The sequence below is a fragment of the Vicugna pacos genome, chromosome 12, assembly GCF_048564905.1.
Source record: "Vicugna pacos chromosome 12, VicPac4, whole genome shotgun sequence".
Taxonomy (NCBI): Eukaryota; Metazoa; Chordata; class Mammalia; order Artiodactyla; family Camelidae; genus Vicugna; species Vicugna pacos.
The window spans coordinates 19,867,610-19,894,151 of NC_132998.1; the positions used below are offsets into that span (position 1 = coordinate 19,867,610).

Below are 26,542 nucleotides of genomic sequence, written 5' to 3' on the forward strand. Positions count from 1 at the left end.
TTAAAGTTCAGTTGGAAATTTCCCAGCAGTAACTGAGTGGCTTTGTTAAACTGGTCGACCAAATTCCCTTGTGCCTTCCCATATCTGCACTGTCGAAACAATCATGTGATTGCTGTTATAGGAAAACTACCAAGTTACAATTCCAGATTCCAAGTGTATTTTCCCTCAGCTCACAGATGGGAGTGGAATGAGAGAGCACAGGTGCTCAGGAGGCCCAGGCATTTCAAGGCGCAGGTGTAGGTGTGGGTGTAAGTAGGTGCCAGACCCTGACATCAGGTGAACAGGCACGCGGGAGAGGGGGTGGCATCAGCAAAGGCACCGGCGAGGGCAGCTCACTGTAGTGATGAAAACTCTGGTCGTACATAGTAGGGCGTTTGTCTTGCCCCTGGCTGGGGAGGAAGGAGGTAGCCAGTGTTTATAGTCATTCTAACAGCCATTGTTCGAAATGAAAGATCGTTCCCATGTATCAATCGTTAGTAAGTTGTATGTGGATGTATTAGTTGATAATTCAAATGATTTCTAAAATCAGAAAAGCTGACATGACTAGGGCTTCTCAGCATGAATCATATAGTAATATCGTATTTGTTTCCACATGTTCATTAACCAATTTGTGAATTAACTTGGTTTTTAAAATTATACTACTAACTTAGGTTGACCTATATAATGTTTCAACAACCAGATAAAAATGTTGGTTAGCTAGTTATTTTAATAGTAGAATATGAACTAAAAGACTTGATTGATTTGGAGAGTGAGCCATTAAAACCCAGTAAAACAAATTTTAAAGTTTCTTTTAATAAACAATAAACTGTACATTTGAATTTGGATCATTTATGGGGTAGATTTTAAAAGCCCCAGACTTGTATTAAGGATATTCATATTTTTAATTCTGAGTTGAGTTTTTATCGTGGTATTGTATGTACAAAAATCAAGGTAGTATCAAGTTTATCATCAAAACTATTGTCTGTGTCCTTCATCCTCTCCCTCAAGTTCTGTTCTCTAAGGGCAATTACTTTCACTTTTTAAAGATCTTTCTTCCCATATTAACATCTAAATAAATACTGTTTATGTAATTTTTATTGATTGCAATTTTTGAACCTCTGTAGTGACTTTTCTGTGAGGGAAGACACTTCCTCCAACCTCCAGTCCCCTGCATTCACATTTACAGAATCCCCCCACCCCTATCATGATATCTCAAGTTTTTGGATTAATTTATATTTGCTGCTATCATCACTGTGACTACAGAAATACTGTTTGCAGCCGAGCATCTCAGTGCCCTGTGGTGATGTGTACCTCGCTGTTGGGCTGTGTGTTTTCTGTTTCCTACGCTAGTGACACCGCCATCCTTCTCCATCTTATTCTGTGTCCCAAGCCTGACCTGGTGAACCAATATATTTTTTCCCTCCCGTACTGTAAAGAATTGCCTCCTCTAATTTGCTCAGTGGTCAGTGCACCTATTATTAATCCTTTCTGCACACCCTTCATGGGAACTGTAAAACCCCTCACTTTTTGGTTAAACCTAATGAGAAACATCACGAAACTCATCCTTGTGATTCTGCTTCCCCATCCCTTGTCTTCCTTGAAGACCTTCCTCCTGGAGCTTCCATTATCCTGGCCCCCAACCCCCAATCTGGTTGCTGCCTAGATGCAGCTGTAGGAATTCTCTTTACTTCTTTTCTGGTTAGCTTTCCTGTTTCCTAGACCCCATGTCCTCTCTTTAGACTCATTCCTTCTTTTTTGGCGGTTCTTATTCTGCAGTAGTTGCCTGTGAAAAGCTTAATGGGAAGTTTAAAAAAAAAAAAAAGAGGCCATGAAAATCATTACTCTTCCCCCAGACTTAATTGTTGGTCTCCCTCAGAATTTTCAAGGCCATAGACTCTTTTCCGACTGTGCCTTCCAAGTGGCCTTCATTGTACCTTCTGTCCTCAGGTCTGCAAGCTGGGTTGCTCACTGTCTCTAGACAGGAAACCTGTTTCCTTCTGGGTGTGGGGAGAGTAAGAGGTCTGGGAGGGAGACAAGGGGCGCTAACCGAATGTTATAAAGATTCTCAACCAGTCCTTTGGTTGTTAGTCACTGTCCAAAATATCTGCTACCTCCAGTCCTTGGACTTTTCCATAGTCCTGCCATGTAAGCCATCTTACTTCTTCCCAGCTTGCCCCCCACCCCCGTCCCTTGTTTTGCTGTTTTAAGCAAGTCATCACTTATCTATCCTCTTATCATTGTCCAAAACTTCTAGCCAAAGGTTCTTTATCCTTCCATATTTTTTAAAAACTTTAATTACTTTATAGTCATTTTAGTGGAGAAGGTCAGGAAATAAAGGTACTGAGTTTAATTGGATGCATTTTAAAATATTGAAGGAAAATATAGCCAAGTTTATAATTGAAATGCTTCTCAGAAGTCAAATGCATATTTTTTTTAAAAAAATTAGTTCTGTATTAAATATCTTCAAATTTTTTAAGTTTTTAAATTTTTAATTCTCATTATCTGTATAGTAGAGGATCTCTCGTTTTGGCTCCTATTCATGCATCCCTCATTCATTAGAGGAAGCCCTCTTGATCCCACCACTCACACTGATAATGCAGTTAGAGCCTGGATTGACAGGCTGTCAAATTATATCAGGAAATTTACATGTTAGAAATAGATAGATTAACTTTGTAGACTTCTTTAATCTGAGCAAGGTTTTCCACCCAACTAGTAAGCAAAACTTGGGCCCAAACATATCAAATATTAATAGTCTCTGAAATTAAATTTTTTTCTGATGTGTGAAATAGCTATCTTTTTTTGATTTTTGAAGAAGATATTATTGAGATAAAACATTTTTTTTCCTGTAGTGATAATGTTGATATAGGAAAGAATCCAAATGAAATAATGTAAGTAATAAATTCTTTAGTATATATTAGGCTCTTGTTATTGGAAACTTAATTCCTTTCCAACAATATATGCATTTGATACTAGGCTTACAGTTACATATATGTTTTAATTTATATCTTAATGTTTGTGTGTCCAGTTTACTTGAAGTTTATTTAATTATTTGTTTCAGGGACTTCAAGGGTATGTACTGTTTATCTTTGTATTCCACATTTCCATAGGAACTCAATAGATGTTGAAACAATCACATTTTGTATCTTTAGCATAATGTTTTGAACGTAGTGAAGCTTAATAAATTCACCAAATTAATCAAAGTGTATTCTTCAGCTTTTCTAAATGTTCCTTAAAATAAAAATCTTTGAATATGGAATAAACCAAATTTAGCCAAGCTTCTAGAGCACTGCATATTGATTTTGAAAAGCAGCTTTGAGGATAACAATACCAAATGAATATTCTTTTTTCATTTGATGTTTTATTGTTTTAGAAAATATGAATTCTAACTAGATGTAGACCACATCTGATGAATCTGCTTTTCTGAAGTATTGAATATTTTATTAACTTTAATAGACCATGAAATCCTGAACTAACTTGTATTGTTACATATTTAAGGTTTTATATTTTAAATGACATTTGATGGAGGAAAATCCAAGGATATGCTTTGATTAATGTGTTTATATGCTTTCCAGGAAACATTTTTTAACTCATATGACTGACTGATTTTCAGTTAGCTTCCTTTGTACATTGGTCATTCTTCTATACCTAGAAGAAAATGTTAAACTCCACAAGTATTTTGGTATCAGGGGGTCAAAGGTAGAAGTAAATTTGCAAAGTTTAAGATTTTTTATGGGTTCTATCCCCAGTACCTCCATTAAATAAATAAAACTAATTCCCTCCCCTGCAACACAAGTAAAAATTTTTTTTTAATTTTTTTTAATTTTGTAAAATGCACAAAATATGGCAGAGTGTTTTGTAAAGAGAATGAGAGGGAAATGTTATTACTGGATTCAGAAGCACCAGCCGTTTGATTATGATACATGAACTGTAGACTTCTGGCTGAAAGAGTGTTATCTGTTTCAAATGCTTATTGCATAGACTATTACTGTTTCATTTATATGTGAACAAATTAATGCTTTGGTTTCATAGGTACTATTAGTTATGTCCCGACACCTTGATGGATTGCTCTATCAGATGCATCAGAAAGAGATTTTTCTCTATAAATGCAACCCCAAAAACTTTAAAGTTAGAGCTATATACAGCTTATAAGAGTGTAAAGATAGTTTATCTATTGAAATGGTGACATGGCTGTTAAAATACCAGGGAAAGATATGTCAAAATACTAAGGAGCAGTTTACAAAACAGTGTCACATGTCTCACTCCTAGGAAGGGTGACCATGCAATTCACATCTCTGCTCCAATTTTTGTAAATGTCAGAGCCATATAAATATGTTTGAGTTCTTAAAATTCCCCAGAAGAAAAGTTTCTGTAATGTTTCCTGAGAGCACTTGTTATAGCATGTCTTTGTAATGTCCCAAGCCTCTAAACCTGAGATTTACAGGTAGGTTGTTCTTAAAAACTGACGAAAGGAATATTATTCACTTCCTCAGAGTAGTTATCACTCACTCTTTAATAAAATATTCCCTGTCTTTGAGTGGGAAGAATTACTTAAATACAAGGATTACTATTAGTCACATATTTTAATAATTGGAGAATTTATTGTATTTTGAGGGACATTTTCTTCCTCACTGCTTTAATATTCTGAATATTATTTGCATTCTCTTCAGTAACTTCCAAACAACCTTTCTTTCAATATTATGAATACTTAATTAACCAAATAAAGAAGTTCATCAAATCCATGCCCAGATGAAACAATAGGCTTCATTTTTATTTTGGACTCTGTCCCTTTCATGAAGGACTCCATAGGATCTCTTAACAACTAGGTGAGAGCCACTAAGGAAATTAATATGATAACTAAAGTAAAATTGGAAAATTATTTATTATACATTAAACTCTACTACTAGGAAAGATTGGTAAATATGGATAAGTGACTTAAATGTGGTATTAGTCGATTTGGTTTTAAATGCTTTAAACAGACTATTTTCATATTCAGTTTGGTTTATCATTGATCTTTCTACGTACTAGAACTGAAGCATTTTATGAAGGAAAGAAATATGCATTTTATTTTATTAAATCATTGACTCCTCCATGTTAAGAATCTAATTAAAATGCAACTTTTCTAAGGTAATGGTCATTTTGGTTTTGTTTTAATTAATAAATGTTTCACAGGCAACCCCAGAATGAGCCAGGTATTTGTGTCATTAGATAACAATTTTAAAGCATCTGTTTTAACTATGCTCAAAGAGATATAAGATGATATGTTTTAAATGAATGGAAAGATAGGGAATCTCAAGAAACTATGAAGAAGAACCAAATGCAAATTTCACAATTGAAAAATAAAGCACCAGAAGTAAAAAATTTGCTGGATGGCTTTAATATTAAAATGAAGACAGTAAAAATCATCTAATCTGAAGAAGAAAGAGAGAAATTTTTTTTAAGTAAAGAGAGCCTCAGATCATGTGAGACAATTTCAGACGGTAAATGGAGTCCTAGATGGAGAGGAGTGAGATATTGAAGCAGGAAAAAACTGAAGAAATACTGTCAGAATTAGAAAAAAACAAATTTTTGAATTCAACAACCTCAAAATCTGTTCTTTTGTTATTGAGTTTTCTATATATTCTGGGTATCAATCTCTTATAGGGTATATAATTCACAAATATTTTCTCCTGTTCTGTGGGCTGCCTTTGTACTCTGTTGATATTGTCCTTTGATGCATAAAATGTTTAAAATGTTTAAGAAGTCCAGTTTGTCTGTTTTTGTTCTTTTGCTGCCTGTGCCTCTGGTGTTACATCCAAGAAATCATTTCCAAATCCAGTGTCGTGAAGCCTTTGCCCAATGTTTTCTTCTAAGACTTCAATAGTTTTTGGTCTTACATTTAGATTTTGATCCATTTTGAGTTAATTTTTGTATATAGTGCTACGTAAGGATCCAATTCCATTCTTTTGCGTTTAGATATCCTGTTTTCCCAGCACTGTTTGTTGAAAAGGCTGTCAGGATTCCGTATGAATTTCAGTATGAGTTTTTCTATTTCTGAAAAAGGCATCACTGCGATTTTGGTAGGGATTGCATTGAATCTATAGATCATTTCTTTCACACACAAAAAAACTATTTTCATCATGCAAGTCTTTCACCTTCTTGGCTAAGTTAGTTTTTAAGTATTTTATTCTTTTTGATGCTCTTGTACATGGAATTATTTCCATAATTTCTTTTTAGATTGTTCATTGTCAGTGTATAGAAATGCAATGGACTTTTATGTGTTGGCCTTATACCCTGTTACTTTGCTGAATTTGTTTCTTAGTTCTGGCAGAATTTTTGTGGAAACTTTAGGATTTTCAGCATAAAAGATTATATCATCTGTAAACAGATCATTTTACTTCTCCCTTTCCAATTTGGAGATCTTTCATTTATTTTTCTTGCTTAACTGCTCCGGCTAGAACTTCCAGTACTCTACTGAATAGAAGTGTAAGTGGGCAAGTGAGAAAAAGCTTTCATTCTTTCACCATTGAGTATGATGTTTACTATGGATTTCTTAGGTGGCTTTTATTATGTTGAGATATTTTTCTTCTATTCCTGGTTTGTTGAGTGTTTTTGAGGGTGTTGAATTTTGCCAAATCCTTTTTCTGCATCAATTAAGATGATCATGTGAGTTTTTCTCCTTCATTTGGTTGATAATGAGATATTACATTGATTTTCATATGTTGAACCATCGTTACATTTTCATAATCTAACTTGTTTGTGCTGTATAATCCTTTTAGTTTGCTGCTAAGTTCAGTTTGCTAGTATTTTGTTGAGGATTTTTGCATCAATATTCGTAAAGGATGTTGGTCTTTAGGAGCTGTCTCAGTTACCATATCGATAGTTGAGGTATTGCCCTGCTTGTGTTCAAGTAACCCTTGTTTTACTTGATAATAGCTCCAAAGTATTAGAGTAATGATGCTGGCAATTCGGATACACCAAAGAATAGCCATGAACTTCCTTTAAGTGAAAAGATGAAAGTTCTTGACTTAATAAAGAAAAAAAATCTTATGCTGTGGTTGCTAAGATCACTTGTAAGAACAAATCTTTTATCCATGAAATTGTGAAGGAAGTAAAAGAAATTCATGCTAGTTTTGCTTTCACACCTCCAACTGCAGAAGTTATGGTCTTGGTGCATAGAAAGTGCTTAGTTAAGATGAAAGGGCATTTAGAACAGGGCCTACTGTATGGTATAGGGAGCTATATTCCGTTTCTTGTAATAACATATGATGGAAAAGAATCTGAAAAAAAATACGTATGTATGTGTATAACTGAATTGCTTTGCTGCACACCTGAAACTAGGGTTGTAACTCAACTACACTTACATAAAAATCAAAATTTTTTAAAAAGGTGAAAAGGCATTTAATTTGTCCAGTGAGATATTTTTGAGAGAGACCACATTCACATAACTTTTATTATAGTATATTGTTATGATTGTTCTATTTTATTATTAGTTATTGTTAATCTATTACTGTTTCTAATTGATAAATTAAACTTTATCATAGGTATATTTGTATAGGAAAAAACCACAGTATATGTTGGACTTGATACTATCCATGGTTTCAGGCATCCATTGGGGGTCTCAGAACGTATCCCCCGTGGATAAGGGGGATCACTGTAACAGTATTGGGGAATAGGAATATGAACCAGGTGCTTGTGTGGGTGATGATAAGGAACAGTAACAGGAGCTAAATCCCTATCTTTAAATGAGATAATTAATAGGAATTGCTAAAAACTTTTTATCAAAAAGTATCAAGTACAGACAGATATAGCAGTAAATACCAACTGAAAATAAAGTGACAGTGATGTCAGAAATGGGTGAGACGTGATATAGGGAACTAGTATTATTAGATACTTGTGTGGCTTTTTAATTGTAAAACCTTAAATAATGTATGTAAAAATGGTTAATCCATAAAAAGTGATACAATTTCTGAACCGTAACTTGTAGGCTTTTGACTATTTCTTTACGTCCCATTGAAAAATAATTCTTTATTTTATTAAAAATTATACAGATGAAAACTATCAATGTACTGTCATTGTATATGCTCAGCTTATGTACCTAAATGCAGTCATTGAGATGTGTTACTACAGCTGCTTATTTTTAAAGAATGACATTCAGTGGTAAAAGAGAAATGACAGAAGTTGAAAGATTTTTTCAGCTCATCTTATTATTCTCTGATTTGTTTTAGGTTAATATTATAAATACAAATAATATATCTGTATACATAGGACAGCTGACCTATTCATTCATGTGGTATATTACATACCATATTCCCTAATATAGATGGTGATATTAATAAATGTTGAAGAATGTTTGAGAAGGAACAGTCCTTGGCAGATTTACTGCACTGTATTAACATAGACGAGCAAAGAAACATGTACTTATAACTAGTATCTATGTGGAGTCAGGAAAATGTGAAGGGCTTTCAACCTGCTGAGTGACTAATTCAGCTTCCCACATAACTTACATTAAGAAAACCCTGGATATCTCTTATGCTAGAATATGTGGTAAAGGTATTCATTTTAATAAGTTTAAAATTGTTGTTTTCAAGAATGTTTTAGGTTTTCCGACAATCAAAAATTATAGGATATTTTGTATAAACATCATTTATATTTGTTTAATAGTTTATGTTATTTATATATTCAGAAGAGAATGAAAGTCATTTTTACATAACACTTTTTCATTCTGTTTTGTTTTTGTTATTTGCCTTGTTAAACTATATTCAATACAAATAATTTTGGAGCCTCAAGTATAAATGCCTTCACCAAAAATAGAATTATTATTGCTTTAGTGGAGAAATGAAAATGATAACATATTTGGTGGAGGGTTAATTCTCTTCCCACATCTTTATGCTTTTCATGTTTTATGTTTTAAAAAAGGGATATGGATGTGCTAATTTCACCTCATAAACAGGTTAAAATTTACTTTGAGGGAGACAGAACAGATGTTGAGGTGCCAAGAGATTTGTAAACTATTTTTATTTGTAGTTTTTCCAATTTTGCCTCTTTTAAATCTATTTTTATTGTGATGAAATATATGTAACAAAATTTGCCATTTTTACCAATTTTAAATGTGCACTTCAGTGGCATTAATTACATTCACGTGTTGTACAACTGTCACCACTATCTGTTGCCAGAACTTTTCATCACCCCAAACAGAAAATAAATACCCATTAAGCTTTAACTCCCCATTACCCCTTTCCCTTAGCCCCTGATAATGTCTAGCTTATTTATTTATAATAAAAATAAAATATAAAGACATTTATAGATAGTAACATATAAGTTATTAATCATATTTATTGTGTATTTAGATTAAGTGGCTTTATCTTACTGAAAACCTGATTTCAACATTACTTTAGTTCTTACTTGAATTAGTCTTTTGGCACATCAAATGCATTCTAATTATGATATAGTAATTTAACTTTAAATTAATTTTCCTTTTCCCTTTGGTAGAATGTTTAAAACACACTTACAAGGGTTACTGGCATTTCTGATATGCTCGGTCAGGGTTACTTATGGAGATATTTTGACTCTTACAAGCTGCCTGATGGCCAAATCAGAATTGTGAATTGCCAAATTAAAATAAGATCCAAAAATATAATCCTTATGCCCTGCTTTAACACCCTTTGGAGAATATTTTGAGGGTGATGCATATCACTTGAAAACGGTTTCCTCGTGTACAGGCAGTTAGAGGTGCTAGACGCTCCATGACTCTTCTGTGCAGGGGGTGCTGGGGCACATTCCTGAAGGCTTAGACACCCCAAAGCCTCCTGAACTGGGGGAAATGCGACAGCAGGGCACAAGAGAGCGCCCTTTCATTATAGTGGCTTGTTTGAACTAAGAGGAATCTTCTCTTCAGAAAGATTCTCCAAGCTGTTATTAGTAACTGAAGATCATCATTTTCCAGGAACAGAAAAAGGGACATGCATGCACCCGAGAACAAGCTAATCTCCCAAGGCAAACGTCAGAGACTGTACACAAAACTCAATTCTTACTCTCGAAAATTACCCCTTTTGCAGCTTTTATATATGCAGTCCCATTGCTATAGGCAATAATATCCCAATTAGAAACTCTATGCATAAAACCAAAATTGGTTAATTATGTTTTTTAATTTAATTTAATTTTTTTCTTTTTGCATTTCAGTATCACCCTTAATCTTCCCTCACGCTTGTGATTTTCTGTATTTGAACTAATCTTTGCAAAAAAATTTTATGCAAAACACTAAAGTTCTTAGTTCGATGTTATTTAGGCTTGCTGATTAGTTATACCATCTAATGAGGGCAGGAAGCAGGTTTCCTTTATCTGTCCCCTAGCTTTTGGCACATTACCTGGCATATGGTAGGCATTCTAATGATAGCTAAGGTCTGTTGCGTCTGTGTGCCAGAATGCTTTCCACAGATGACTTTCTTTAATCCTCACAATACCTTTACCCTCGTTGGTTTGATTACTATGCTAATTTTGCAGGTAAGGAAGCTGGAGCTTAGAGAAGTATTTTAGCCTGAGGTCTTAGAGCAGTGATCTGGGATCCAGGGCCTGGACTTTACCCCCGAGCTCTCAACTGCTCCACTGTACTATGTTGATAAATGATCATTGACCGGAGTGCTTTGTTAAATGAAAGAAGGATCCACGATGGGTTCGGCTGTACTGTTTGGTTCAGTTTTCAGGTTTGCACCCCAGTTCTCATCAGGATAGAGATAAAGAAGTACAATGATACTTCTGGTACTGTTCTCTCTACCACCAGCTAACCTTATCCTAATTTGCCTCTTTCCATGGTGTAAGCCATTAACCAGTCAAAGGAATTGGTTAAGCATGTACATTGTTTAGAACAATGTTCTAGATTTCCTGGGAGATCATTAACATGTAGAAATCCACAGCCTCTTGTCGTATACATAAACACACGTGGAATATGACTAATTCCACATACAGGAATTCACATACAGAAAAAAAAGTTAAAAAATATGTATATATACATATACTCTGTGAGTATTGGAAGGGTTCAATTTTAAACATGGTGTGGTGGGAGCATCATGAAATGTGTCTTGGATGATGAGGAATGTAAGAAGGTGTGTTCCCCTTTATGAGAACAGACCAGACAGGAGTCCTTTTTACCAGGGATCGGTTTGCTAATATTTGACAGCTATACTCTTAAGTAACAAAACTGATTAAAGTAATATTATTCAGAGCTAGTAAGTGTATCAATGTGCCAAGTCTGGTTTAGGAAAAATTATTTGAAATTTAATATTATAGCTTTGAGAAATGAGAAACAATGTGCTGTGGACCTTTTCACATCTGATCATCATCACAGAATATCTATACATGTGTGAAGAATTCTCTTTGAATAAATAAATTTTATTATAATGACACATTTTTTCAATTGAAGTATAGTTGATTTACAGTGTTTCAGGTATACAGCAAAGTGATTCAGTTTATATATATATAGGTTATTACAAGGTATTGAATATAGTTCCCTCTGCTGTTTAGTAGGCCCTTGTTGTTTATCTATTTTATATATGTTAACCCCAAACTTCTAATTTATCCCTCACCACCCCTTTTCCTTTTGGTAACCATAAATTTGTTTTCTAAAATGTCTGTGAGACTATTTCTGTTTGTAAATAAGCTCATTTGTATCTTTTTTTTTAGATTCCACATGTAAATGATATGATATTTGACTTTCTCTGTCTGACTTAACTTCACTTAGTATGATAATCTCTAGGTCCATCCATGTTGCTGCAGATGTCATTATTTCATTCCTTATTATGGCTGTGGGTTGACAAATTTTTTTAAATTACTATGTTAATTGTATATAATAGAGAAACTTCAGACATATGGGTAAACATTCCTGAAAAACAAAAAAGGTAAAATGTAGTATATTGTTAAAGATATCAGCTCATCTCGATTATTTTTATTTCACACGGTACCTTTGTTCACCTTAGTATAAAACAAGATACAAAGATTTCAATATTATTTTATCATCTGTAATGTAATTATCCATAATCATAATTATCTTTTTTTAATATTGAAATACCAAGGGTTTTTTTAAGTAGTGGCATTTTACTTAAACATTAGCCAAGAAAAATATTTACCACATATACAGTTTATATTCTTTCACAGTAAAGTTTTCATAATCTGCTAATGTCTAGAAACTTCCTGTCTGGTTATAACTAAAAAGTTTTTCTTTAACTCTTTCTAAAACTCTGTGCACATGTGCATTCATCACCCATCCTATTTCGTAGGTAAATATAAAGTATGGTAAAAATAATTGAATATTTCTTTCTCCTGAATCATGGTTTATTGCACCTCAAAGTCAGCTATCTGATATTCACAATTATTGCTCAGTTTAAAGATGGTGTCAGATTAAATGGAAACTTCCTTATTTAGGACTAACTGTAAAATTTACATCGAGATATTAATGTTTCATACAGAATTATTTTATTTGAATTAAATTCTTTGTTTTAGAGGTTTAAGATGTGGAAAAAATTCTTTTTAATCAGGGAAGAGTTCTAATTAGTCAAATAATTTTTATGTAGGAAAGCCAGGGAAAAGACAATGGTAACTATGTAAAGTGATAGATACATTAATTAGCTTGATTGTGGGGCTTATTTTACAGTGTATGTGAGGATCAAAATATCAAGTTATACTCCTTAAATAGACACAAATTTTATTTGTCATTTTTACCTCAGTAAAGCTGTTTTTTGTTCTTGGGTTTTGTTTTTTGAAGAAAAAATAAAAAGCCAGTGTAGTGAAGTGGCTCAGAGCATAGCATCTCATGATGTAAGCTATGTGAGCTAAATATTATTAAAATACTTTTCATCTAGTATTTTCACTTTAGTGAATAATTTAATTCTACTCAAATATAATTAGTTAGTATACACTGTATATATAGTACCATTGGAGCACAACAAAATTAAGTAGATAAGGTCCTTGCAGGTAAAGAGCGCCTACTGTATGTCAAATAGTGTTTTAGCCACTGGGGATTCCTTGGGAACAAAACAAAACTTGCTGCCTTCTTGGAGTTTAAATTCTCCTGGAAGACAGATGATAAGCAACATAAAGAAACTATGTAATATTTTAGAAGGCAATAAATGCTGTAGAGATAAATAAAACAAGGAAGGAATCATAGGACTGCAGTGAGGAGGAGATTGAATTTTAAATTGTGTTCAGGGAGGCCTCACTCTGAAGGTAATGATTGAAGATAAAGTCTGAAAGAATTGAGGCCCTGAGTATGTCTGGGGGGAAGAGCATTCCTAGTGGAGGAGAGAGAACGTGCCAAGGCTCTAAGTAGCACTTGGTGTGTTAGAAGCACACCGAGGAGGCCAGTAAGACTGACAGTAAGTGAGGGGAGAGGTCAGAGAGGTAGAGGGGGTTGGTGTACAGGAGCTGAAATGCACAGACTGTGGACTGAATTGGTTTGGGGAAGGATGAGGAGCTCACTTGTGCATACATAAATTTGAGTAGCCTATATATTACTGCATTAGTATGGAAAGGAGTTCAGGAAAGCTGTCCAGGCTGGGGGTATGAACCTGGAAGTCAGCAATGGGTACATGGTGTTTAAAGCCATGAAACTGGGTGGAATCAGCAAAGAAACTGAAAGACAAGATCAAATCCAAGGATGTCCCTGTGGCACTTTGTATGAGATGGATCCAGTCAAGGAGAAGGAACAGCCTAGGAAGTGCTGTGTCATGCAGACCAAGTGGGGGGAAAAGCTGATTTCAGGGAGGAGGGAGTTATCAAGCTGTGTCGGATGTTGCTGATAAGCCAAGTAATGGAAGGACTAAGAATTGGCTATTACATTTAAAATGTGGAGGTTGTTGGTTGACCTTGAGATAGGGTGGTGCAATCAAAAACCCAATTAGAAGAATAAAAGAATAACAATGAGTAGTCAGGTCTTTTGAGTTGCCTTTTTTTTTTTTTAAAGGGGGAAAGGAGGAGGTGGAGCCAAGTAAGTTGCGAGTTTGTTGGTTTATAGGCATGTTCCAGTAGGGAGGAAACGTAATGCAGGAGAAAGAAGGAAGATTGCCAGAGGGGTGCTCTTGAGTAGGTGAAGTGTCCTCAGATGAGCAGAAGAGCCCAAGTTTCATACAGAAGCACATTTTGTTTAAGAGAGAGTGGAGACTACAAAGATTATGTAAGAATGTAGTTGCACAAATTGATTACAGAGTGCCTGGAATGTGAGACAAAAGAGAACTGAACTTTGCTGGGAAGGTAGTGGGATGCTGTTAAAGGGTTCTGAGTGGGAGGCTGACAAAATCCTCACTTGAGACAATGGGTCTGTCATAAGTGGACAGGATAATTGGTCATAGAGAGACTGTGTATAAGGAGAAAAGTAGAAAGGCATCAATCACATCGCAAGTCTGAACAATGCGAAGATGGAGAAAACACTGAGGGGTGTGAAGAGGAATAAATAAGGCTATATCCAAAAAAGGAGTATCTGGAAACACATGGGCTATTTGGTAAGAATGAGCCAGAGGCACCTGGTACCATCCTGGTAACTGATAAATAATTTAAAATAATGGTAAAGAATGTTTGTGATGAAGAATAACAATGGATACTTTCTAAGTTTTTGTTTATATTTTAGTTATCAAGGCTAATCACTTAATTAAGAATATGAAATATTAATTATATAATACGTAAGGAAATGCTTAAAGCCTAGTTACAGTTGTCAAGAGATTATCAGTGCACATCATTATTTAACTATAACTTGACTTCTGGTCTCCCTCTACTGTATTTCTTTTTATCTTTCACTCTTACTAACTCAGAGCAATGTTGGCTTCTTATTCATCCTTATATATGAAGAGAGTAGACAATAAATGTGGAAAGAATGATAAATGCCTTTTTAAGTCTTCTTTGAACAATCAGCTTTGAGACAATTGGGGATATTTGAGTATGGACAGTGTATTAGATTATATTATAGAACTATTATTTTTCTTTGGTGCGACAGAGGTTGTTGGGGGTGGTGTGTGTGTATGTTTATGTTATGGATTGAACTGTGTACCTTCCAGAAACATTGAAACCTTACCTTCGATTGAAACTGTAACCTTTGATGTGACTGTATTTGGAGATAGCACCTTTATGGAGGTAATTAGGTTAAATGAAGTCATAAGGGTAGGGCCCTAATCTGATAGCACCGATGTCTTTTAAAAGAGAAGTAAGAGACACCAGAGAACTCTCTCTCTCTCTCTCTCTCTCTCTCTCTCTCTCTCTCTCTCTGTGTGTGTGTGTGTGTGTGTGTGTGTGTGTGTGCATAGAGAAAAAGGTTATGTGAGGACACAGTGAGAAGGAGGCCATCTGTAAGCCAGGAAGAGAGCTCTCACTAGACACTATCCCTGCTGGCACCATAGCTTGGGAATTCCACCGTCCAGAGGTGTGAAAAAAATAAATGTGTGTGTGTGTGTTGGGGGTTATAGTGGTGAATCTGAGTGAAGAGTTGACATGCTTTTTCTACAGAGAGCCAGAGAGTAAATACTTTAAGGTTTACAAGTCTTATGATCTTTGATACAACTACTCAACTCTCCATTTTAACATGAAAATAGCCACAGATGTAAACAAATGAGCATGACTATGTTCCAATAACTCTTACTTAATGGATACCGAAATTTGAATTTCATATCACTTTCACATGTCAAGAAATTGTATTTTTTTTAATTTGTGTTCATCCTTAGTTGATGGGCAATACAAAAGCATGGGGCAGACCAGATTTGGCTCCTGGGCCATAATTTGCGACCCCGAGCTAGTTAAAGAGTAAACAGATGTTTATTGTGCTATATTTTAAACTTTTCTGTAGAATTCTTAAAGCTCTCACAACAAAAATATGGAGGAAAGTGATTAATCTTTAGAATAAAAGTAAAATCAAAGAATAGGTTCAAATTTGTTAATTATTTTTCACTGCTAGAATTAAAGGATAATAAAGAAATTTCTCAAGAGAATTCATCTCTTTGAAGAAAGCCAACTCTTGGCTTTAGTGGAGAAAGATCAGTAGCTATATACAGGGCCAGGGAAGTGACCATAATTTATCATCCAAATGGGGACACTTTTGAGAATGGAGAGAGGTACCAGTGATCATTTTTCCTGGACAGCAGGCACAAATCAAGATGGGTGGCCACCCTAGATGTGGGAGTAAGAAGGTTGTATTCATTTTCCAGAGCTGCCATAACAGGGTGGCAAAAGTGGAGTGGCTTAAAACAACACGAGTGTATTTCCTCACAGGTCTGAAGGTCAGATACCTGAAAGCATGTTGTCTCCTGGGTCATGTTCCCACTGAAATCTCTAGAGAAGAATCTTTCCTTGCCCTTTCCAACTCCCAGTGGTTGCCGGCCATCCTTGGCCTTCCGACCCTTCTGGACACATCACTCCAGCCCTTCTTTCATGTATGTTTCTCTGTCTGTATCCAAATGCCCCTTTCATTTTTCTTATAAAGACATCAGTCATTGGATTTAGAGCCTACCCTAAGCCAATATGGCCTATCCTGTCTACATCTGCAAAGACCGTATTTCCAAATAGGATCATATTCTGAAGTCCTGTGGGAACACCATTCAACCCAGTAAAACATTACTTGGTTGGCTGGTCATTTTGGGTGGTTTTGTTGTGAACAGGAGAGACTTTGGTATGCTTAAGGAATGAGAGGAAGTAGTTAATATAATAAGGGACATAAAGATGTGTTTTCCAGGCATGTCTCTAATTTGTATTGAACAAAAACCTCAGTTAGGTCAGGGAAAAAAAAGTCATCGAAAGGTTCACAACAGAAAATTTCATAGCATCCCAGCACTGGAAATAATGTGTGTCTTGACAAGGGGCATCCTAGAACTTAGAACTGAGTTGTCTCCACTGTCTTTTAAGCTGCCTGTGCCTTGTCCCTTCAGCCCCTTCATTGTCTGGCTTCTTTCTGCAAAAAGAGGGAGGGACCAGCATGTGAATGTTGGTGATAATAAGAAAGTGGAGAGAGTGCAGGTCTCAGTTAAGTAGGAGTTGAAATTATTTACTCAGGGAGAGCACATTGGGTGGGGAATAGGTCTACCTCACAGGTAGGCTATTTCTTCTTTTTTCAACATGTTTTGTTGCCCTCTCAACATGTCAACAGGATCTTTTCGTCCTTTTCCACAGAACATACTGTCAGTGGAGAGTCACGAATATCCCTGGGAATCTTGCCTGAAATAGTTCTCCAGACTCATGTATACCCTCCCCCCCTACACACAGATTGGAATTTTATATTCTCTTCTGCTACATTCATTCAGAGTTTATTTTAATTTGCTCCCCTTCCCAAAAACGTTCAAGTAAGAGGTACCGTTTGACTCCTGGGATTTTGTGCTGTCTTGGACATGGTTGTGATCCCGGGGGTGTGAGCACTAAAAGTTACATATTGCGAGAACATTCTTGGACTCTGGATGTGTGAATGTCGTAGTGACCGTGTGTTTCTTAATTGGAAGGACTGTGCATAGTAGGTACTCAGTGAATGTTTAACTTAATTAATATTTGGATGCACATTTCCTCATTTGACACTTAAGATTTCTCTGTTTTTTTGTACTTAAGCTACTTTTTAAAATCTTTGGAATTATTGAGAAATGGGAAACTGAGATTAGGAAAGAATAAGGAAAACTGAGATAAACTGAATAATAGAGAAAGGAAAGGCAGAGGAAAAAGCTGCTTTGATTTTCAGCTGCACGGGTGTTTGTGCTACCACGGACCTTTGCACATGCCGCGTCTTCTGACTAAACAACCTTCCTTCCCCTTTTTTTTCTGCGATAACTCTTAAGGACTCTATTTAATCATCCCTTCATCAGGAAAGACTCTTCTGACTACTCTGATTAGGTCATATTCTCAAATCTCCACATGCTTCTCTGGCGTCATTATCACATTCTAACTTCAGACTTATTTGAACACATTTGATTGATGTGTGTATCCTACCCTAAACCTGAACCTCCAGGAACAGAGGGACCATGTTTGGTTTTGCTACCAGCATCGTCGATGACCCATAGCGGGTGTCCAGTGACTGTTTGTTGAATGAATATGTGAAGTGTGATACACTTGACCGATATAATTAAGGAAGGGAATTCTTGAAATCCCATGAGACCATCCAAGGTGCATTTTCCCTGTCCAATATGTTAGGGAAAATGATGAAATTGCTAGCACCTGTGCCTACCCCAGTGAGAACTATCTTCTGTTTCTTTCTTGATTATTTAAGTTATATCCCTTCCCCAGGACCATGACTACTGAATTAGGAGGAAAGAGATACTAAGTTCATTAATTCCTTAAACACATGCACTGAAAATTCTTGTAGAGGTCAGGTTATCGCTGTACTCTTGATAGATGCTTTTAATACATAAGGATGATGTGAGCCAAAGCTGACCCAGCTGCCTGGTGAGGTCTGTGTTCCAAAGGAACATTTATGGAAAACATGATTAATTTTAAAACTGTTTCTCTCCTCGCATATAAAAAGACAATAATTAACCTTTATCGTTAATGCCATGTAGTTTTAGAATGCCAACGTGTGTGATACTGGGATACAAGCAGTGTATGTAATTGCGCTAGCAGTTGAGGTTTCCATTATCAGAACTAAGATTTTAGCAGTAGCAGGAAGGAGTTAGTTTTGACTCTCACTTTCAGTTTCCTTCACAGTGAGCAAGATCAGTGTCTTTTTTTTTTTTTTTTTCATTTTTCTGAACGGAAGCACTGCTGGCCTTAATTTCTCAGAAAATTTTTCTCCAGACAACTGAGAACAAAGGAAAACCAATGCATTTTGGCACCTGACTGTGTTCAGTTATGTTCTTTATTATGTGCTGCCCTGCTTGGGGTGTATCTGGGCCGTAATGGAACTTAAAAATCACGCGTAATTTATGCTTCTTAAATTAACGTTGCCCCTGCGTAGTAGTTATCTTGGGAATCTGGGAAGATACTGTTTTGTTATGTTTTCTTTTCTTTTTGATTTTCCTTTTTAATTTGCTTTCCGATTCCTAAGGCAAGTTCTTTTGAATATTCTCAGTGGTAGGAGATCTTTGTCCTTTGAGCATGGTTTGATTGTGAGAACAGGCAGGAATAAAAGGCATTTTGAAGATATTCTATCTCTTTTGAATTAAGGTATGTGCTCAAGCCTTCTTGATTACTTTCTTTTTTTTAACTTTTTCTTAGAAAAATGTGCCGTGAATCAGATTTGTCACGATGGAGACGATCATTGAGCTCCTGATGTCACATTTACTCTGAAATTTCAAAATGTCTTTATCTTAACTATGATTAACGTTTGGACATTTGGCTTTCTGCAGTTATTTTTAAGTCAGTAATGTCCTCGTTTGTCATGGCTGTCATTTTGATGAACCAACTTGGTCTTGATATTTTTAACCCTAGGAACTTGTTCTTTCTTTAAGTGTAATACTCCAGGATTCTCTTTCGTTGCTGGCTGTTTTTGAGTTCCCTGTGAAAGATGACAATAAATAGTATGTCTTTCACTCATTGAAAATTGATGAGCTAATTGTTTCAAAACTCCTCAGAAAAGTTTCCTTTCTGAAGGGGTCTGTATCCTTTTTTTTTAATTGAAGTTATGCTTTTAACTCTTTAGCCATGATTTGTCTTTGGGACTGAATGAGGTATCTGAACTTGCTGTAGGAGATTTTACTTCCGCCTGAGGGCGTTTGTGTGACTCTTTTATGCATCCTTATTACTGTCTGCCCAGTTAAAACATTGCTCTTGCTTTGCCCTAGTCACTCTTTTCATGTCACTGTTAATTTATTGTCAATATGATCAACTTTACTGAAAATTTTATATTAGCTCTTACTGGTTTTAATGCCAATATGAACATACTAAGGCCTTGCCCTAGTTTCCTAGATTTTGTGTAGTATCTTTGCCATTTTTCTTTTTATTAATTTATTTTGCTGCCATCTTTCCTTCTCCATAGGAACTTAGTATATCTATGTATTTAATACTCAATATATTTAATATATATTCTTTCAGTCTGCTAATTGATTGTTTTGATTAATTTTGCTTTGTGATATTGTCCTAGAAGTCTTGTTCTCTAACTTTTCTTCTCAGTGTTAGGTTGTTATATGCAATTTTAATACTTTGATTGCTGTGCTTAGCATGCACAAGGTCCTGGGTTCAATCCCCAGTACCTCCTCTAAAAATAAAATAAATTAATAAACCTAATTACTTCCTCCTACCCCACCCTCCCAAAAAAGAGGATTGTTATCACACAAAAAATTAATACTTTGATTGCTGTATTTTATCCTAGTATATTTAGTTAACACATTTAATGTATCCAGTTTTCTACTGATGGAGAATCTAGGTACCTTGAACTCTTAGCTTTTATAGACAGTCATGGAGTGATCTTCCTCTTATGTATTTCCTTATAAATTTCTATGAGCATATTTCTTAAGTATATATCCAAGAATGGGGTTTGTAGCTTCTAGAATATTGTTCTTAATTTGACCAAGTCTTTTCAGATTAGTCTCAGAAATGGCTTTATCCATTTCCATTATAAGTATTTGTGTACAAAGGTTTCCATTCCCAATTCCCACCCCTCCTAACACTTTATTTTATACAACTTTCTAAACTTTGGTAATCTGGTGGGTATATATTATTATCTAGTACTGTAGTTTTGTATTATTCTGATTATTGAAATTATTACTTATTGAAAATTCCTTTTCTATGAGACTGTCTGTATGCTTTACCCATTTTGTTATTGGTTTTCCTGGCTTTTTCTGGCTGACTTGACTTATGTGTTGAATGTATCAACTCTTTTTCTAGTCTTTTTTCTTAATTCAAGTCTACCATCTACCTATTAATTCTGTGTTGTCCTTTGTTGATGTAGTCAACAATTTTTCCCTTCATTATTTGTGCATTTTAAGATCTTTAAGATATTCTGTTTTTTAATGAAGTCACAAAGATATTTTATTTTTTCTATTAGTTTATAGTTTTATACATTTAGTTCTTACATTCTTTTGGGTTCTTTTGATTATGTAGGATTAGGGATTCAATTCTATATATTGAGTCAGTTTTTCATTCTCTACTTAATACATAGTCTATCATTTCCCACTGGTTCATTATGCTGTTTATATCATAAGTATGTATTTATACATAGGTATGATTATAACATGGAACTTTATTCTTTTGCACCTTTAACAGGATTTTTAATATATCCCTATGAAGATTTAGTGCATTCTTTGTTAGGTTAATTCCCTGATTTTTTTCTTATTGTAAAAGTCATCTCATTTTCTGTCAAATGTTCAACCTGTGTATTTTTGATGTAGAGAAGGTTGATTTGATTAGCCAGGACTATGATACTGCTGAACGTAAGTGGAAAATTAGCCATCCTTGCCCCAGACATAAAGGTTTAAATTTGCTACACTAAGTGTGGTGTTTGCCATAGCATTTGGTAGCTATTCTATACTATTTATTCTGTATTGAGTTATGGAAGTTCTCTTGTTTTCTGAGTTTTTATTAAAATTAGGTATTTGATAATACACACTTACAAAATAATCCTGAAAATGATTTGGGTGTGAAACAGTTTTTTATTGGGGCATGGAGGAGGATGGCGGTGTAAGGTTTTAGATACGTTTCAACTTCTTAAATCATTACTGATCTCATCATATTTTCCATTTCTCATTTTTCTGTTTTATTTTTCCAGAATGGATCTATTCCATTCAGGTGTCCAAGTCATTGACTTATTATACTTGTTTGTAATATTCATTCATCTATTTTGTGCTTAATCTCTGTGTTAGTCCATAATAGGAGTTACCTGTGTTTCATTTCCTGTGGTTAATTTGTATTTTCTCTCTCTTCTTTTTGACCAGTCTTGCCAGGGGTTTGTTTGTCTTATAAATCTTTTTGAAGAGTCAATTTTTGGTTTTGTTAGTCATTCCACATGGAGGGTTGCTAATCAACTCTAGTGTGGTATCATTTATATGAAATAAAATTCACCACTTTTAAATGGTCAGCTGTGTGAGTTTTGAGTTTTGGCAAATATGTACAACAATAATAAAGAATAGTTCTATTACCCCCAAAAGTGTTCTCATGACACTCTAGTCCAAGCTGGCCCCTGACAGTGACTCACTTGGTTTTGTGACTATAGGCTTGCCTTCCTAGAACTTCATATAAATGGAATCACAGGGTATTGAGTGTTTATGTCTGGTTCTTTCAGTTAGGATAAGGCTTTTGAGACTCACTCATTCTGTGTACATCAGTCATTATTTCCTTTTTATGGTTAAGTAATATTGCATCATAGATATACTTTTTAAAATTATGTATTCATTGATGAATATTTGAATTGTTTTCAGTCTTTGCCATTACAAATAAAGCTGCTATATATATATGTGTGTGTGTATATATATATATATATATATACACACACACATTTATTTGTGTGTGTGTGTGTGTGTATCTACACAAATCATTGTGTAGATATATATTCTCACTTTTCTTGGGTAAATAGTTACTGATGGAGTTGCTGGGTCGTATGGTAAGTCTAATTTGAACATTTTAAGAATTTGCCAAATTGTTTTCCAAAGTGACTGTAACATTTTACATGTCCATGAGAGTTCCAATTCTTTTATGTCCCACCAATATCTGGTACAGTCAGTCTTGGTAATTTTAGCCATTCTAGTGGAGCTGAACTGGAATCTCATTGCGGTTTTAATTTGTATTTCCCTAACGACTAAAGGATCTTGGACACTCCTTTATGTGTTTATTTGCCATCCATATATCTTTTTTTCAGCTTTATATAGTTGAGAAATTAAAATTTAATATATTTAAAGTACACAATATGGGGATTTGATATACATATATATTGTGAAAGGGTTTCCCCCATCAATTAATTAACCCATCCACCACCTCACATATTTAGCTTTCTTTTCTTATTTTCTAAGAATTCTTAAGTTCTACTCTTCTTAGCAAATTTCAATTATACAATGCAGTATTATCAGCTGTGGTCATGATGTTATACATTAGATCCTCAGACCTTTTTCATCTTATACCTGAGTGTTTGTATGCTTTTACCAACCTCTCTGTTTCTCACACCCCCTGGCCCCTGATAACAACCGTTCTACTTTTTATTTCTGTGACTTTGACTTTTTTATTCCACATATAAATGGTACTGTGTAATATTTGTTTTTCTCTGTCTAACTTATTTTACTTAGCATAATGTCTTCCTCGTTCATCTGTGGTGTTGCAAATGGCAGGATTTTCTTCTTTTTTAAGGCTGAAAAATATTCCATCGTATGTATATATCATATTTTCTTTATTGTTGTATTCATTGCTGTATACTTAGGTTATTTTCATGTTTGGGCTATTCTGAATAATGCTTTTGTGAATATAGGAGTACAAATATCTCTTTGAGGTAGTGATCTTGTTTCTTTTGGATATATATTGAAAACTGGAATTGCAGTGTCACATGGTAGTTCTGGTTTTTATTCTTGAGCAGTGATCTCAGTACTCGAATAGAAATATTGTTTTCCATAGTGTCTGTACCAGTTTACATTCCCAGTACAGTGTACAAGGACTCCATTCTCTCCACACCCTCCCAGCATTTGTTGTCTCTTGTTTTTTTGATAAAAGCCATCCTAACAAGTGCCAAGTGATCTCTCACTGTGGTTTTGATTGGCACTTCCCCGAGGGTTAGTGATGCTGAGCACCTTTTCACATCCCTGTTGGCCAATTGTAAGTCTTCTTTGAAAAACTGTCTGTTCAATCCCTGTGTCTATTTTTTTATTTGGATTATTTATTTTCTGCTATTGCATATTGTGTTCCTTGTATATTTTGGAAGTTACAAATAAGATATGTAGTTTTCAAGGATTTCCTCCAATCCCTTAGGTTGCATTTTCATTTGCTGATTCTTTCTTTTGTTATGCAGAAACATTTTTGGTTTGACGTAGTTCCACTTTTTAAATTTTTGCTTTTGTTGCCTTGGTTTTGGTGTTAAATCCAAAAGATCATTGCCAAGATCAACGTCAAGAAGCTTTTTCCCTATTTTTTTTTTCTAGTAGTTTAGTGTTTGCTGGCTTTACAATGAAAACTTTAATCCATTTTGAGTTGAATTTTGTGTCTGCTGTAAGATAGAGTTTCAGTCAGATTCCTTTGCAGGGATATCTAGTTTCCCTAATGCTGTTTATCCTCTCCTCATTGCATAATTTTGGTGCCTTTGTTGAAAAACAATTGATCACATATGCATGGATTTATTTGGGGGCTCCCTGTTCTTTTCTGTTGAGCTATGTGTCTGTTTTTATGCCAGTACCCTGTTGTTTTGGTTATTGCAGCTTTGTAATATAGTTTGAAATCAGGGAGCCTGATACCTCCAGCTTTGTTTTATTTTTTTCAGGATTGCTATTTGGGGTCTTTTTTGGTTCTATGCAAATTTTAGAATTGTTTGTGCTCTATTTATGTGAAAAATGCCATTGGAATTTTGATAGATATCACATTTAACATTTAACAACATCAATTCTTCCAATCCATGAGCATGGAATGTCATTCCATTTATTTATGTCTTCAGTTTTTTATTAACATATTATCATTTTAAGTGTACAGATCTTTCACCTCCTTGGTTAAATTTATTGCTAAGTATTTTATTATTTTTGCTGCTCTTCTACATGTAATTGTTTTCTTAATGTCTCTTTCCAATAGTTCAGTGTTAGTATACAGAAAGTGAACTGATTTTTGTATATTGATTTTGTATCCTGCAACTTTACTGATTTACTTTATTAGTTTTAGCTTTTTTTTTTTTTTTTTTGCTGGACTCAATTTTTTTTTATATAATGTATCATCTGAAAATGGAGACAGTTTTAATTTTTCCTTTCCCATTTGGATGCCTTTTAATTTTTTTTTTCTTGCTTAATATGCTGGTTAGGATTTCCAGTGCTATTTTGAATAAAGGTGGTGAGAGTTGGCATTCTTGTCTTGTTCCTCATCTTAGAGGAAATGCTTTCAGCCTTTCACTGTATATTATTATGTTAGCTATGGGCGTATAATATATGGCCTTTATTATGTTGAGGTACATTCCTTCTACACTCAGTTTTTTAAGAGTTTTTATTGTTAAAGGATGTTGAATTTTGTCAAATGCCTTTCTGTATCTATTGAGATTTTCATATGATTTTCATCCTTCATTTTATTAATATGGTGTTTCACATTGATTTGTGTGCATGCCTGAAATAAATCTTGCTTGATCAATTTTGTATGATCTTAATAATGTATTGTTGAATTAAGTTTGCTAATATTTTGTTGAGAATTTTTGCATCTTTGCTCATCTGAGATATTGGTCTGTAATTTTCTTTTCTTGTAGTGTCCTTGTTTGTCTTTGGTGTCAGGGTTATGCTGGCCTCATAAAATGACTTTGGAACTATTTCCTCCTTTTCTATTTTTTGGAAGAGTTTGAGAAGGTTTGGCATTAATTCTTCTTTAAATGTTTGGTAGAATCTAACATTCAAGCCATCTGGTCTTGTACTTTTCTTTGTTAAGAGATTTTTGATTATTGATTTGATCTCCTTACTAGTAATTAGTCTGCTCATATTTTCTGTTTCTTCATGATCCAGTCTTAGTAGGCCATATGTTTCTGGGAATTTGTTTGCCTCCCAAGTTATCTAATTTTTTGGCATATAATTGTTCATAGTAGTCTATTATGATTCTTAGTATATTGGCATTACCAGTTGTATTGTCTCCTCTTTTGTTTCTGATTTTATATGTCTCCTTTTTTCTTGGAAGTTCTATCTGAAGATTTGTCAATTAGCTTATCTTTTCAAAGAACTAGTTTTTAGTTTCATTGGTTTTTTTCTGTTGTGTTTTTAGTTTGTATTTCATTTATTTCTACTTTGATCTTTATTTCCTGCCTCCTACTAACGTTGTTCTTCTTTTTCTAGTCCTTTGAGTTGTAAAGTCAGGTTGTTTATTTGAGATTTTTCTTTCCTTAATGTAGGCATCTATGGCTGTAAACTTCCCTTTTAGAACCACTTTTGGTACATTTCATAAGTTTTGTTATGTTGTGTTTCTGTTTTCATTTGTCTCAAGATATTTTTGACTTCTTCTTTGATTTCTTCTTTGACCCACTGGTTGTCTGGAAGCATGTTGTGTAATCTCCATGTATTTGTATATTTTCTAGTTTTCTTCTTATAATTGAGCTTAAGTTTCATATAATTGTGGTCAGAAAAGATGCTTGATACGATTTCAGTCTTCCTAAATTTATTAAGACTTGTTTTGTGGCCTAACACATGACCTATCTTGCAGAATGTGCATTTGAGAGGAATGTGTATTCTGCTGTTGGATGAAAATTGTGTATATATCTGTTAAGTCAGTCTGGTCTAACATGTCGTGTATTTCTAATGTTTCCCTATTGATTTTCTATCTGGATAATCTTATCCATTTTTGAGAGTGGGGTAATGAAGTCCTCTGCTATTATTGTATTTCTGTCTGTTTCTCTCTTCATATCTGTTAATATTTGCTTTATGTGTTTAGGTGCCCCTATGTTAGATATATAAATATTTGCAAAAAGTTACATCCTTTTGATGGATTGACCCCTTTTGACCTTATTTAATAACCTTTGTCTCTGGTTACAGTTTGGCTTGAAATCTGTTTTGTCTGATATAGG

At 34.5% G+C, this 26,542-nt stretch overlaps 1 protein-coding gene across 1 annotated transcript in view; it reads left to right on the plus strand.

Annotated features, from left to right (window-relative positions):
- The window catches only part of SLC2A13 (solute carrier family 2 member 13), a 330,277-nt gene that overhangs the window by 179,267 nt on the left and 124,468 nt on the right, over positions 1 to 26,542 (plus strand). The window lies entirely within an intron of this gene.